The 12167-nt window shown below is 39.2% G+C and overlaps 1 long non-coding RNA gene across 2 annotated transcripts; it reads right to left on the reverse strand.

The window, feature by feature from the left end:
- Window positions 1–438: 438 nt before the first annotated feature.
- On the reverse strand, window positions 439–11186 carry LOC122189685. 2 transcript variants are annotated; one of them, XR_006181931.1, is made up of 5 exons: window positions 11149–11186; window positions 3506–3607; window positions 2953–3067; window positions 2293–2386; window positions 439–1248 (listed from the first exon to the last, which is right to left on the reverse strand). It is a non-coding gene; the product is annotated as an uncharacterized LOC122189685 (long non-coding RNA). The 2 variants fall into 2 exon arrangements; XR_006181930.1 differs by lacking the exon at window positions 3506–3607 and having other exon boundaries at window positions 11149–11183.
- Window positions 11187–12167: the final 981 nt, after the last annotated feature.

Below are 12167 nucleotides of genomic sequence, written 5' to 3' on the forward strand. Positions count from 1 at the left end.
GTCCACAGGAGCTGCATCAGTGCTGGTTATTTCAGCATATTTCAGTGATTAGAGCCTCAGTGTTCTCCCGTCATTTCCATTCTTTCTTCTAAAGGAAAGCAGGGAATGGACCTTAAGAAACTATTGTCCCTATTTTGAAGTCTGTCACAAAATTTCTATTAATCCCAGGAGTCTGAGATTACTGCATCTTTAATTGTGCCTATGTCTTTTCTTTCTCTTTTAGCCATTAATTCAGTAATTCCACAGTCCTAATGTGCATGGTGTACCATAGCCCTCTCACAACTTAAATCTGCCCCAGATTGGGGTCCTCTGGTTCAGGGAAGTGAAAGGCTCTGAAAACAGATAATTAAACCGATCCTCACTGTGGTCTGCCTGCGAGTATGACTGCTTCAACTTGTGAATATTATTTCTAATAAATCTGCCTTTTCAGAAGGTGCATAACTTATTTAGCCATTTATTGAAGTTCCTTGTTACACATGTGAGGGAAGAGTCTCTCCAGTCATTGAATACACTTTTAAGTTCAGTGTTAATGCATAACCAGTATGTCAAAGATGCTTCCTATCAGGGTAGTACTGATATCCAACACTGTTGTAAGCACTAACTCACCAGCTCAGCATAAAATGAAGTTGATTAAAGAACAGCAGCAGTTTTGTACAGACTTAGTGAGTTAAACCACCCCAGTGAAGAGCCAAATGAGTTCCAGTGGAGCAAAATAGGGAGGAAAATGGGCTGCACGTGACACAGCTGAGGCAGCTCATAACCACAAGGTTCAGGAACCAGAAGCTGAGAGAACAAGTGAAAGAGGGCACAGAAATAATGCCTTCATTTTGCAGCAGCAGTATCAGCAACAGTTGTCCTTTTATCTCCCCACAAGATGTGCTTCTGGCCTATTCACTGCAATTCCTCACCTGCTGAGGCAGTGGGAAGGAGCTGCTGAGGAAGTAAGACAAAAGAAAGAAAACCTTTAAGCTAGTCATGAGATGGTCATTCAAATGACAAGTGAATACCACTCCACGTGTTCACATTGCTGGCAAATTTTGGGGTTCCACAATATAGGAAAGACATAAAACATGTAGAGCAGTTCCAAAGGAGAACAACCAGGATGGTGAAGAGTCTGGAGAACAAGAAGTATGAGGAGCAGCTGAGGTCCCTGGCTTCGTTCATTCCATTGCAGAGGAGGCTGAGGGAAGGCCTTGTGGTAGCTGCAGCTCCTAACAGGCTGGTGGGTTGGAAAGTGCATTTGCACACCTGTTCAGGGAGTTACAGTTGGGTGTTAATTCCGCCATGTGGTATGCAGCTAACCAGTCCTGTACAACAACCTGCCAGTTTGCACAGAAGAATATTTCATTTTATTGGAAAAGACCTCTGAATAACAAATATATTCATGGAATCTAAAACCTGATCTTAACTTGCAAACAGAGCAAAAAAAAAAAAAAAAAAAAAAAGCTGCCTTCGCTGGTATTTTATTTCCAGTAAATAATTCAAACTCTTCTAATATAAATTTCTTCATTTTGAAACAAGGAATTTGGCTTTGCACAGACAATTCCCAGTGCAGTATTTTTTTCTGACAGGAGCCATCTCCACTGAATTCTGGCAAGTAATCTAAGTTTCACTAAAACAGTTGGGATGTCCAGCAAAATATTGTTAGCTGCAAAATCTCCACTGCTTTTTGAACATAGGCTGGTACATAAAATTATGAGGGTTTCAATCATTTCCTTGTCTCAAAGCTGTAATTTATGTCAATAAGAGGGAAGGGATTAATGGAAAGCATGAATTATCTTTTCACTACAATACTGCTTCCAAAATGTATATTTTAAGCATCCTAGCACACGGCACACTGGTATGGAAGTCTTTAAAACTGTGTTGATCAAGAACTGATAAAAGAATTCTTTACGCTTAAAACCATAAAATGAATCTGTTAAAAATATCCACAGGAGAGCACAAGACTTCTGAATATTTGCTTACTCTTTCCAACATCCCTTTTTTCTCTTGCCCTTAAAGAAATTCATATTAATTATAAAAATGAGGACATTCCTAATACGATTTTTAGTGAAAAGTTACAAGGTTTAATTTGTGTGAAAGTACTGACAAGTTTATTCATTTTGTAGGAGGGTGGAATTTGCCTCACGTAACACTCAGGACTCAGCTACAGCTTTGATAGAAATGTTATTTGGTAATTATCTGCTCTTCCCTTGGAGACAAAGTAATTAATTCTGCTCTGCACTTCACAGCATATTCTGTTTTTACACACATATGAAGGATGAATTCTGGAAGATTATGATCAATACTTACTGCATTGGCAGCCAATAACTCATCATCCTGGCAGCTGCATCATGACTTAAACAAACAAACTCAGGAACACACAATTCTGACTTCACTTGTTGACCTTGTTTGTGTTTTAGAGGGGTGAAGAAAAATAAATACTTAAAATTAGGTTTCATTAAAGAAGTGTATGGCATTTTCCCCAAAGAAAATAATACACAAATGTTTTCTTTGTGACTTAACTCAGAACCAAAATATAAGCGATACATTTTTACCTATTACTTGATTGTAGCTTTTTTTTTTTTTTTTTAAGAGTTAGATAAAACATAAATTTGAGCATAAATTTGAAAATCGGCATTTTGTACCTAAATACTACACTGGTATTTTTGAAGCCATTTTTGCCTGCAACAAGGCAAGTCCAAGGTCGGTAGGGAAAGACTGGGGAAAGAGCTCGGTGCTAGGGATTGCATCAGACCTGGCCCTGGAAGCTCTGCCTCAGTCTCCGTCCCAGGTAACATGGCCAAGGAAAAACATTTAGGCTAGAGGAGTTAGAACTATGATTTTATCCAAGCATTTGAAAGAACAAAATCTCCTGGTATAGATGCAAAAGTGCAACATGCATTTCCCTTTTTTCCGTTTTTGAGGGCCTGTTCTCAATTTTATCATAAAAAGCACACCCATATAACCTACTTTATCCTCTTAGAAAGGTTGCTTCTTGTCCTCTGTGTGAAGTACTTTCTGATCTTGCTTGGCTGTAGTTTCTTGAGGTTGTGGTTTTCCATTTGCAAAATAAGTATAACATTTCCTATCAACAGGAATGTTGTGTAAATAAAAATATTAAAGGTATCAGAGAGTGCAGTTATAGAAAGACAAATACCAATACTGTGGCTAAGAACTAGTGGCTTAATGTTTTGAAGTTTGTCACTGTCCAAAAAAACCAGACAGCTGAAATTCTCATTTATTCCATTAGCAAGTAAGGGACTTGGCACCAGACACATAATTGGTACCGTCCTTAGTCAGTTTTTTAAAAAGCTCTTGGACTTAATCTGCCAATAAACCAACAATTAGACATTTTACAGGAAACTATTCCATTGACAAAAATTAAGTTTAGGAAGAAGGAGTCAGAAGACTGGAACTGGCTGCACTTCACAAAGTGCTAGTAATAAATCCTGACAGTAAAAGGGAATGCAATACTTAAGCCAGAAAAGTGAAATCACTAAAAATAAAACTACAGGCAAATTACATTGAGCTCTCAGATCTCATTCGAATATCTGACTGGAAAAATTTCTTGCCATGATAGCTGTAGCATCCCAAGAGGTCTACATCTGCCTTCGGCCATACAACTCTGCCAATCAAGAAGACAAATAATGAATGATGTTCGTTTCCTCATTTGGTATGCTTTGGTTTGTGGCCAAGATAAAACACTTAGAGTGAAGAGGAAAACAGTTTTTGTGTCCAACAAAGATGCCCCTCTAGAGTTCCTTTCAGGCTCAGAGCCACATTTTGAAACACCACCCCCAGCTGCCTCCTCCCAGAAAAAAAATCCACCATAAAATATATGAAAAAAAACTTCCAAGACCAAACCACAGAATGCGCCATTTTTTCCTGCACAAAGCACAGACTGGCTCTGGGAGCACTAACACCCACCTGCGGGTCAGACAGCCAGGGACTGAGGCCATGAGTATTCTCTGCACTCATCACACAGGCAAAAAAGCCTCAGTGTAGTACCCATCAATATCTCTAAGTCTTATCTTTCCTGGGTCTTCTGTGTAAGCTCTTTTCTCTGAGGGTGACACATTTGATATGCAGTAAGATGACAGAATGAAGGCATATAGTATTCTTCTTCCTACCCTGTCCTCTGTTCTCCTTTGCATGAGATACCATGAAGCTCTTTCAAGCTCAACTCCTGCAGCTTGCTGGCAAATGATTGGCCAGGAGATGACACATTGGCCTTGCTGTGTGCTAGATCTTGCTATGCTAGATACACCCTTGTTAATGCCACGGGATCTGTTACTTCTCCATGGTAGACTAGCACAAAGCAAGGAATCACCTGGAATCAGTTCCATAGAATGAGCACAGTACTGTACTCATCCTTATTAACATGCCCTTCCTCACTGCTGAGAAGCAGGGCTAATTACTGGGGCTGCAGTACTGACTTAAACTCATAATGTCTCGCTGTTCCGGTGCTATTTTAGTTGTTACTACTCTGAGATTATCCACAGCACACTCTCCCGGCTTCGATGAGATACAACGAGAAATGAGGTGAAAAAGCTTCCTTTGCCTTTTCCTCATACTTCTGGAAAGGTTTGTGTTACTCTTGATTACAATACAGGGTGGAGGCTTAGGGTCAAGCTTCACTTCCAGCTCAGCTCTTCCTCTCCTAATTACCCAAACCATACTCATCATGATTAATTCTCTCATCAGTGTTTCAAGGTCTTCAGGGATTTTGGCAAAGATGACTATGCTATCAGCCGATCTAATGTGGCTTAGGTGCTCTCATTTATCACAGTGCCCTTTCCCTCCTCCCTACTCAAGGTTTTTATAATCTTTTCCAAGGAAGAAGAAAATTGTTCCAGGGTGACAATATCTTCTTGTCTAGTTCTATTCTTCCACTTAATCTCTTCACTTTTCCTGTCAATGTTTAAATGTCAATGCAATGCATTGTTCACAAGCTCCGGGATTCTAAGAAATCCTTCACGATGTTTCTATTCCTGACTGTGTCCAGGCTTCTTCTGCATACACTGTTTCCATTATCCACCTCATTAGGGGCGTGCACCTGCTCCTGTAGAAGCCAGTGGCAACCTTCCCACTTAGTTCAAAAAGAACAGGTTTGGACCCAGTGGTGTGCCTACTGATGAATTAACTTCCAGACAGAACTCAAAGAGGCAGGAAATTTTCCAGGAATTGCCATTTGAACAGAAGAGGATTTTCCTAATTGCAGATGTCAAATTTTTTTCTGTATACAATCAATAGTCCACTGCTTAAGACTTAAATGAGAATGGACTGCACAAAACTGTTAATAGAAAAACTAAACCATAGTTCACTAACTTCCTCATACAGTGAATTTTATTAATGTAGACACCATTTACACTGTAGACTACAAGTGCTTGTGACATGAAGGGATGGCTACTATTTGAAATGAAAGAAAACACATTCCTGGATGGCCAGTACGGGATATTCTCCAAGTAACGTCTCTCCATTAAATTAAATTTCATCACTGCTGAAACACAACATTGAGATAGTCCTCCCCTTCAAAAACAAACAAACAAAAAAAAAAACCATAACAAAACAACAACAGCAAGATAGAGCAAAAGAGAAAATATTATTTTAGCTTCTACAGAAGTTTGAGGGGAAAAAAAAAAAAAAAGAAAAAAGGTATTTTTCATCTTTTAATCTTTCGGGGATATATGATGGAAGATATAGGTTGCAATGTCTCTAATGTTCTTCTGCCTTGACTGTTTGCCTTGTGGAGATGCTGCTTCTTTGAGAGTTAGAATAATATCTTAGCACACAGCAGTTTAAAACACATCATAAACTTCATTTCCTATATGGTCCAGATCAGTCTCATTTCTACACTACAGTGTGTCTCCCCCAAAACTTCCAAATGAATCACGCCATATTTAAACCTGGTTTGTAAAATGGAACACAAAACAATCTACCTTCCTTCCAAATTGGAGAGACTAATTGAAGTTGAACTTCACAAAATAGACATCTGATCAAAATTTTCTTAAAAATTGAAGAAATATTACTAGTTTTTGCTTGACTCACAGCTGACTGCATTGTCAGTATTCTAATCTCAGGCACAGAATTCTGCTTTTGCTGGTTACAAAGCTGTAATATAGATTAATGTCCGCTGAGCTATAGTTGGAGACCAAAATGAATCTCTCTTATGATGTAAACCAGATTTAAGTCGTATCCTCCAGAATCTATTCCATTAACAGATTTCTTTCCTATTCTTTCATCAGACATAAACCCAATCTGACAATCTTCAATCAAATTGTCATGGAGCTCATTAAAGACACTGGAAATTTCTCCAAGTTAACTATAAGATCAAATATGTTCTTCACATCACTGCTACTGCAGTGAGTTTTATAAATAAGCCTGTAGCTCCTATGTGTTAACGGTAAATAAAGCTGAAATGATTACATGTGTGAGGCCATGTTGTTCAGAGCATATAATAGGCAAAAAAAGGCAAACGAAAAATTGAAAGAACCTGAGCTTGGTGTTAAGTAATAGATAAAGCAACTTCATGTTATTCCTTGTCAACTGTCCACATTCCATGTGTTTCTTTATGCCAAGGATCCTTTTTCTCCAGCCCTTCTGCATGGATATAATCTTGTGGAAGAACAGTTGCATGCCACCACCCTTTTCTACTTGATAATTTTGATTACCGAGTGATTCAGATATCAGTTGTGTTATATGTAAGGAAATCCAAATCTCTGCATTAGTGATTTAGAAGGTAATTAACATGGAGAATAAGGCACAGATTTTTATGCCCTCTCCTAATCATATCTTTGTAAAGGACTTGAACAGTTATTTGGCAACACACAAAAGACATCAGTAAACCAGATTTCCAACTTCGGTTTGCATAACAAAAATCATTGATGCCCCCTTTCCTTTAATAACAAATACCTATGAGAGTTCTAAAACACAGTCATGAATGTACTATGAAGTGACTCCAGAACACTCTTCACTATAAGATTACTTTTCATAGGAGGTTATTGTACTTCAACTACCAGCTACACTGATCCTCCCAAGTAACGCAGTCAATTTTACTGTGCATTTCAAATATACTGATTTCTTGGCTCCTGAGAAGAGACTAATTGAGAGGGTGTACTGTATTACAGAATACAATTTGCCTAAAAAGATTACCGTCTAGCTCATTAATTTTACATTACCATACCATACTTCTATTGACTTTATCACAATGCTTTCTACAGCTACTTACTACATAGCAAAAACGCACAGAGATCACATAGCCATTAAAGTGATGAAAAATTCTGTAGAGACGTTATTATTTATTTATGACATAGCTGTGTCTCCTGGTTTTAGTCAATATTGACACACACTGCACCAATCCAAAAAAATGTGTTCCCTCTCCTGAAAAACTCTAAGTCTAATTACTCCTGGAAGCAGAACTAGTATGACACAAACAAATAGAAAGAAGGAAAAAGCAGTAGTTACGAGTTGTATTTATGTAAGTCAAATATTTACACAATTGGAGACCTTGTCTGCATTTTATAAACATACACTAAGATAATTGCAGTAAACATTGATAAGAAATAGAAGTGAATGTCAAAGGGAGAACTTAAAGAAGACTGAACTATTGAGGGTTCTAATCCCAAAGAGACAATTGGGGATGATATTTGAGCTGAAAGAATTTGAACAGAGCAGACTGATGCTGATATGTCAGTGAAACAAATGCTGCAGCATTCACACAATTAAATTTAATATTTCTGAATGAAAATGGTAATACAATAATTTGTCAAGTGCCATAGACAAGGAACTGTTTTAATTCAGTATGAGATAAAGTATATCAGCATGAGTATGCTGAAGGATGCTCTTGGTTACCAAGCAGTAGAGTCTTAAAGGTGTCAGAAGAGACCCAGGTCCCTTCTGGTGAAAAGCCAATTCTTACTTGGACTAAAGGAAAAACCTCCACTTTATGAGTACTTCTAAAATTATGAGAAAAAAATAATACTTGTTTTCAGAATTAAATGGTTAGTATAAAGTAGAAATTTCACTTGAAAATGAATTTTAGTACAATTATTTGAAGTAGTAAAAATTCTTAATTTGTTGGATATGAGCACAAGCTGTGAGGTATGTCAAATGGCTCCTTTGACTGAAGGAAGTTAGGAGTGCTGGAGTTTACAGCTGAGTTGCTCCCCACTCTGCCAACAGTGGGTCTGAAGGCCTAAGATTGCTGGCTCAGAAGAGGACATCATCTGCCAGACACAGCATTATAAAGGCAGGAGTGTCATAAAGCCAGAAGTCATTAGGACTACCAGGCTTTTTGCTGCAGAGACACACATCTGAAGCAGTGAGGTTTGTCTTTCCCCACTTGTCACACTAGATCTGCACAATGTACTGAATCTCCCCATAGCTCTCAGTTTCATCTTTACCCTCTGGCTGCAAAATCAGGAGGTCCCATGGGCAACACAATGGCTCTGAACTTGTTGTTCACTGCCATTCTAGTATGGGAGAACAAAGTGGATGAGGTGATGATGCTCCTGGGGATCCTCGCATCCCCACTCTGTGCTAGAAGATACTGCAGACTGAAGAATCTCAGCTGAAAATTAAAGTGAGTCCAAAAGCTTCAGATCCCACCTGCAAAACTGATCCAGATCTCCCCTGGCTCACGTACGTATGGCAGAGAATCTGCAGACCTGCAGGAAATTTAGCCCCAGGGTTTCTCGAAACAGCAGGTTCTACATGGTAGAATTGCTTTGAAGCCCCTAACAGCCCATAAAATGAACTGGCAAGAACTCAGGAGCATGGCTGTCATAAAACAACCTGTATTTCTCTTGTTGTTCATCAGGAACAATGTACTTCCAGAAAACAATCTGGATTTCATAATAGAATGCAGATGGAAATACCTAACACTCTAAAACATGAAGGTCATGCAGGGAAGATAGGAGACGAGGAAAAATTGGTCTGCTTAATCAGGTTCTCCTTCTGGCTAGACACAAACAATAAAAATACAGTGAAGCAACATGTAGAGAACCAACAGCAAGGAAATACACGTCTTGTTAAACTAATATTCATCCTTATAGGTTCTTTGTACTTATCCTAAGGTTCTACTGCAAATTCTTGCAGTACAGCTCTGGATTTTACACAACACTAACTTAACAATAGTATCCAGTATTTATTTTCCTACCAGTAGTGCTACCTTTACTCAGAAAAGATGCAGCTGTGGTAATGCTCCTAAGGACAGTTGTCCCTCTGCCTCATAGATATGTTTTCAATTAAGTTTAATTACTGCCCCTGTTGTTTCAGACCAAAGCCCATTTTACACAATGTGCAGCTTGTACTGCAGAGTAGCTGCAATCTGGAAGCTCCACAGCAAGAACAGAGAAACTGCTGCCACCCCAGTAGTATTATTTGCCGTAACGATGGATTGAATTCAAAGTCCTTTTTTTCCTTCACGTATTTTTGAGGCTTACCCAGGACTCCAGTGCTACAACCTGGATGCAAGGAAAAAGATAGAATGAGTAAAAGATTAAAGCAGCTCTCCTGAGGCAGACTTTTGTCAGGAAAGTCACTGTCTCTGATGCTTTCTCAGAAATCTCAGCTCCTGCTGTCAATTGATTACAAAGACCAGATTCATTTTTTATTTTAAAAAAATTATAAGCACCGTCAAGTACAGAGGAAAGTCATTAAAATATGACTGAAGTTCTTCTGCAGGGCTCCAAGAAAGAAACAAGGGACAAGAGCTGAGCAGTTGTTGTTCTGACATTATCATTTTAATAAAAACTCAACACTTTGGAAGGTCTTTGTACCACAAACTGGTATTTACAAAGCACAAAGCAAAAAAGAAAAGGCAAAAAATAAATCTCACACCTAAAAGAATTTCAGGGTAAGAAGTTACCCCATAAGTACCCAGCTGAACAGAGACTGGTGTTGGCAAAGATGCTGGTGCATACACAGTATATTAATGCACTACTTTACCTGCTTAAGGCTTAATTCCTGCCCAGCAACTGAGCACTCTGGGTGAAGCATCAGATTTTATGTCAGTCCACATCTTTGTTGTTGAAAACCCACTACTTGCTTAGATTGGAGAGAGGGATGCTTTGCTCTGACTCTCAGTTCAAATGCAGAAAACAGCATGCATAAAATCCACAAAATAAATGCAAATCCACCATCTAAAGAAGCACCATATTAGGAACTCTCTATTTCTTAGGCATAACACAAGTCGTCTCCAGAAATCACACACAGAATCCAAGAACAAACTGAAATGGAACCAGCAGCATTTGCTCCCAGCAGCCTTGATCTGATTGCAGCCACATGGCAATATTAGCTGCCATGTGGAAAACATTCATTAACCTATTTAACCAAAATTAACTATGAAAATGTACTCTAAGTTTTCTTCCTTCATATTGGTAAAGCATTTTTCTACGTAAGTGTTTTCTATCCAATTTAAAGCAATTTTTTTCCTGTAAATAGTATAATTATTATCATTATGCTGGGAAAGGTTAGACCGTGATTTTCGTCGAGTTTTCAGAATCACGTTTTACTTGCTAAAATGTCAGGAAAATAATCTTGTCTTAGACTCACTGAGGTGCAGTAAATTAACTTCAGAAAATAAAACAGGAAACATTATTGGACATCACAGAAGTGGTAAGCTGTAGTTACACACACACACAACAAAAAATAACTTTTTCCAGACAAATTGAATCAATGTGTCAGATACAGTAGCAAAGAATCATGGCCTTGGTCTCATTCCATGGTCCTGGTTCAGTCAAAAATAGAACCGAAAGTGTTGAAGTGGCAGTTCACAGTTTAAGCCATTGAATTGAAGTATCTCTATGTCTGACCATGCACATTTCCCACCCACCTCTACAGCATGATGAATTAATTCTAATCTATTTCCATCATGAGGAGATTTGAAATCTCTCTGTAAGTTTATGTTGACCGCCACATTCCCATTTCAGTCATAAACTTATTTGTATTTGAAAGAGACCTCTTTGGAAACAGCTTTTGAGTGAAAACTTCCATATTCCTACTGAAGGCAATACAGATGTCTTGCTTCAGTACAGTTGAGATATCATTCTTTCTACTTTGGTGAATGTATAATCAACGAACATACAGATATTATAATTACAAAATATCCCAGAGAGTTCGGCTAAACAATGATTATACCAAAAGGAGAATAAATAGAACACTTACCTGTATCCTAGGCTCACTACGAAACTCGAGAAAAGAGATCAACAGAAGAGATTCCTCCCCACTGGCAGTCAGCTCTTAAATGGGCCTAGGAGAGGTGCAGCCAGGCTCCACCCCTTCCGGCAGCACAGGAGAATTGCCTTCACCTGTGCTCCCATGGCTGACTCATTGTTCACCTCAGGTGATTAATCAGAGGTTCAGGCTGTGATTCAGCAGTTCCCATACAGTGATCTCTCATCTGTCTTAAGAGAACATAAAAATGTCTGTGCTGGACAAGATCGGTGCCTCATTTAGCCCAACATTTTTTCTTTAGCAGTGTAACAAGGCAAGCAAGATGTAACACTATCCCAAGAGACAATCCCAGCTTCAGCAATGTACAACATAGCTTCAGTAGCTAAAGATGATGTCTTTGAACTTGTTACCCTTCATAGGAAGTGTGGCATACATTAGTACATACTGGTGTGGGTTGAGAACTGACTGACGGGCAGGGCGCTGAGTGTTGTGATCAGCAGCGTGGAAGCCTGTGATCTAGCTGGAAGCTTGTAACTAGCAATGTTCCCCGGAGCCTGGTGCTGGGTCTGGTCTTGTTCAACATCTTCGTCAGTTACCTGGATGAAGGGTCAGACTGGACCCTCAGCAAGTCTGCTGATTATACAAAGCTGGGAGAAGTGGCTGACATAGCAGAAGCCTATGCTGCTATTGAGTGAGATGTGCACAGGCTGGTGAGTTGGCAGTTAGGAACTTCATGAGGTTCAACAAGGACAAGCGTAGAGTCTTATGCCTGGGGAGGAATAACTGAATGCATCAATATAGGTTGGGGGCTAACCTGCTGAACAGGAGCTCTATGGAGAAGGAGCTGGGTGTCGTGGTATCCTGATGGCTAGCAGGTTGGCCACAAGCCAGCAATGTGTCTTTGTGGCCAAGAAGGCCGGTGGTATCCTGGGATACATTAAAAAGAGTACAGCCAGGACACTGAAGGAAGTGATCCTCCTCCTCTACTCTGCCCTGATAAGGCCACATCT

Source organism: Lagopus leucura, unplaced genomic scaffold (genome assembly GCF_019238085.1).
Source record: "Lagopus leucura isolate 7727_CA_CO unplaced genomic scaffold, USGS_WTPT01 Super-Scaffold_100157, whole genome shotgun sequence".
NCBI classification, from domain to species: Eukaryota; Metazoa; Chordata; class Aves; order Galliformes; family Phasianidae; genus Lagopus; species Lagopus leucura.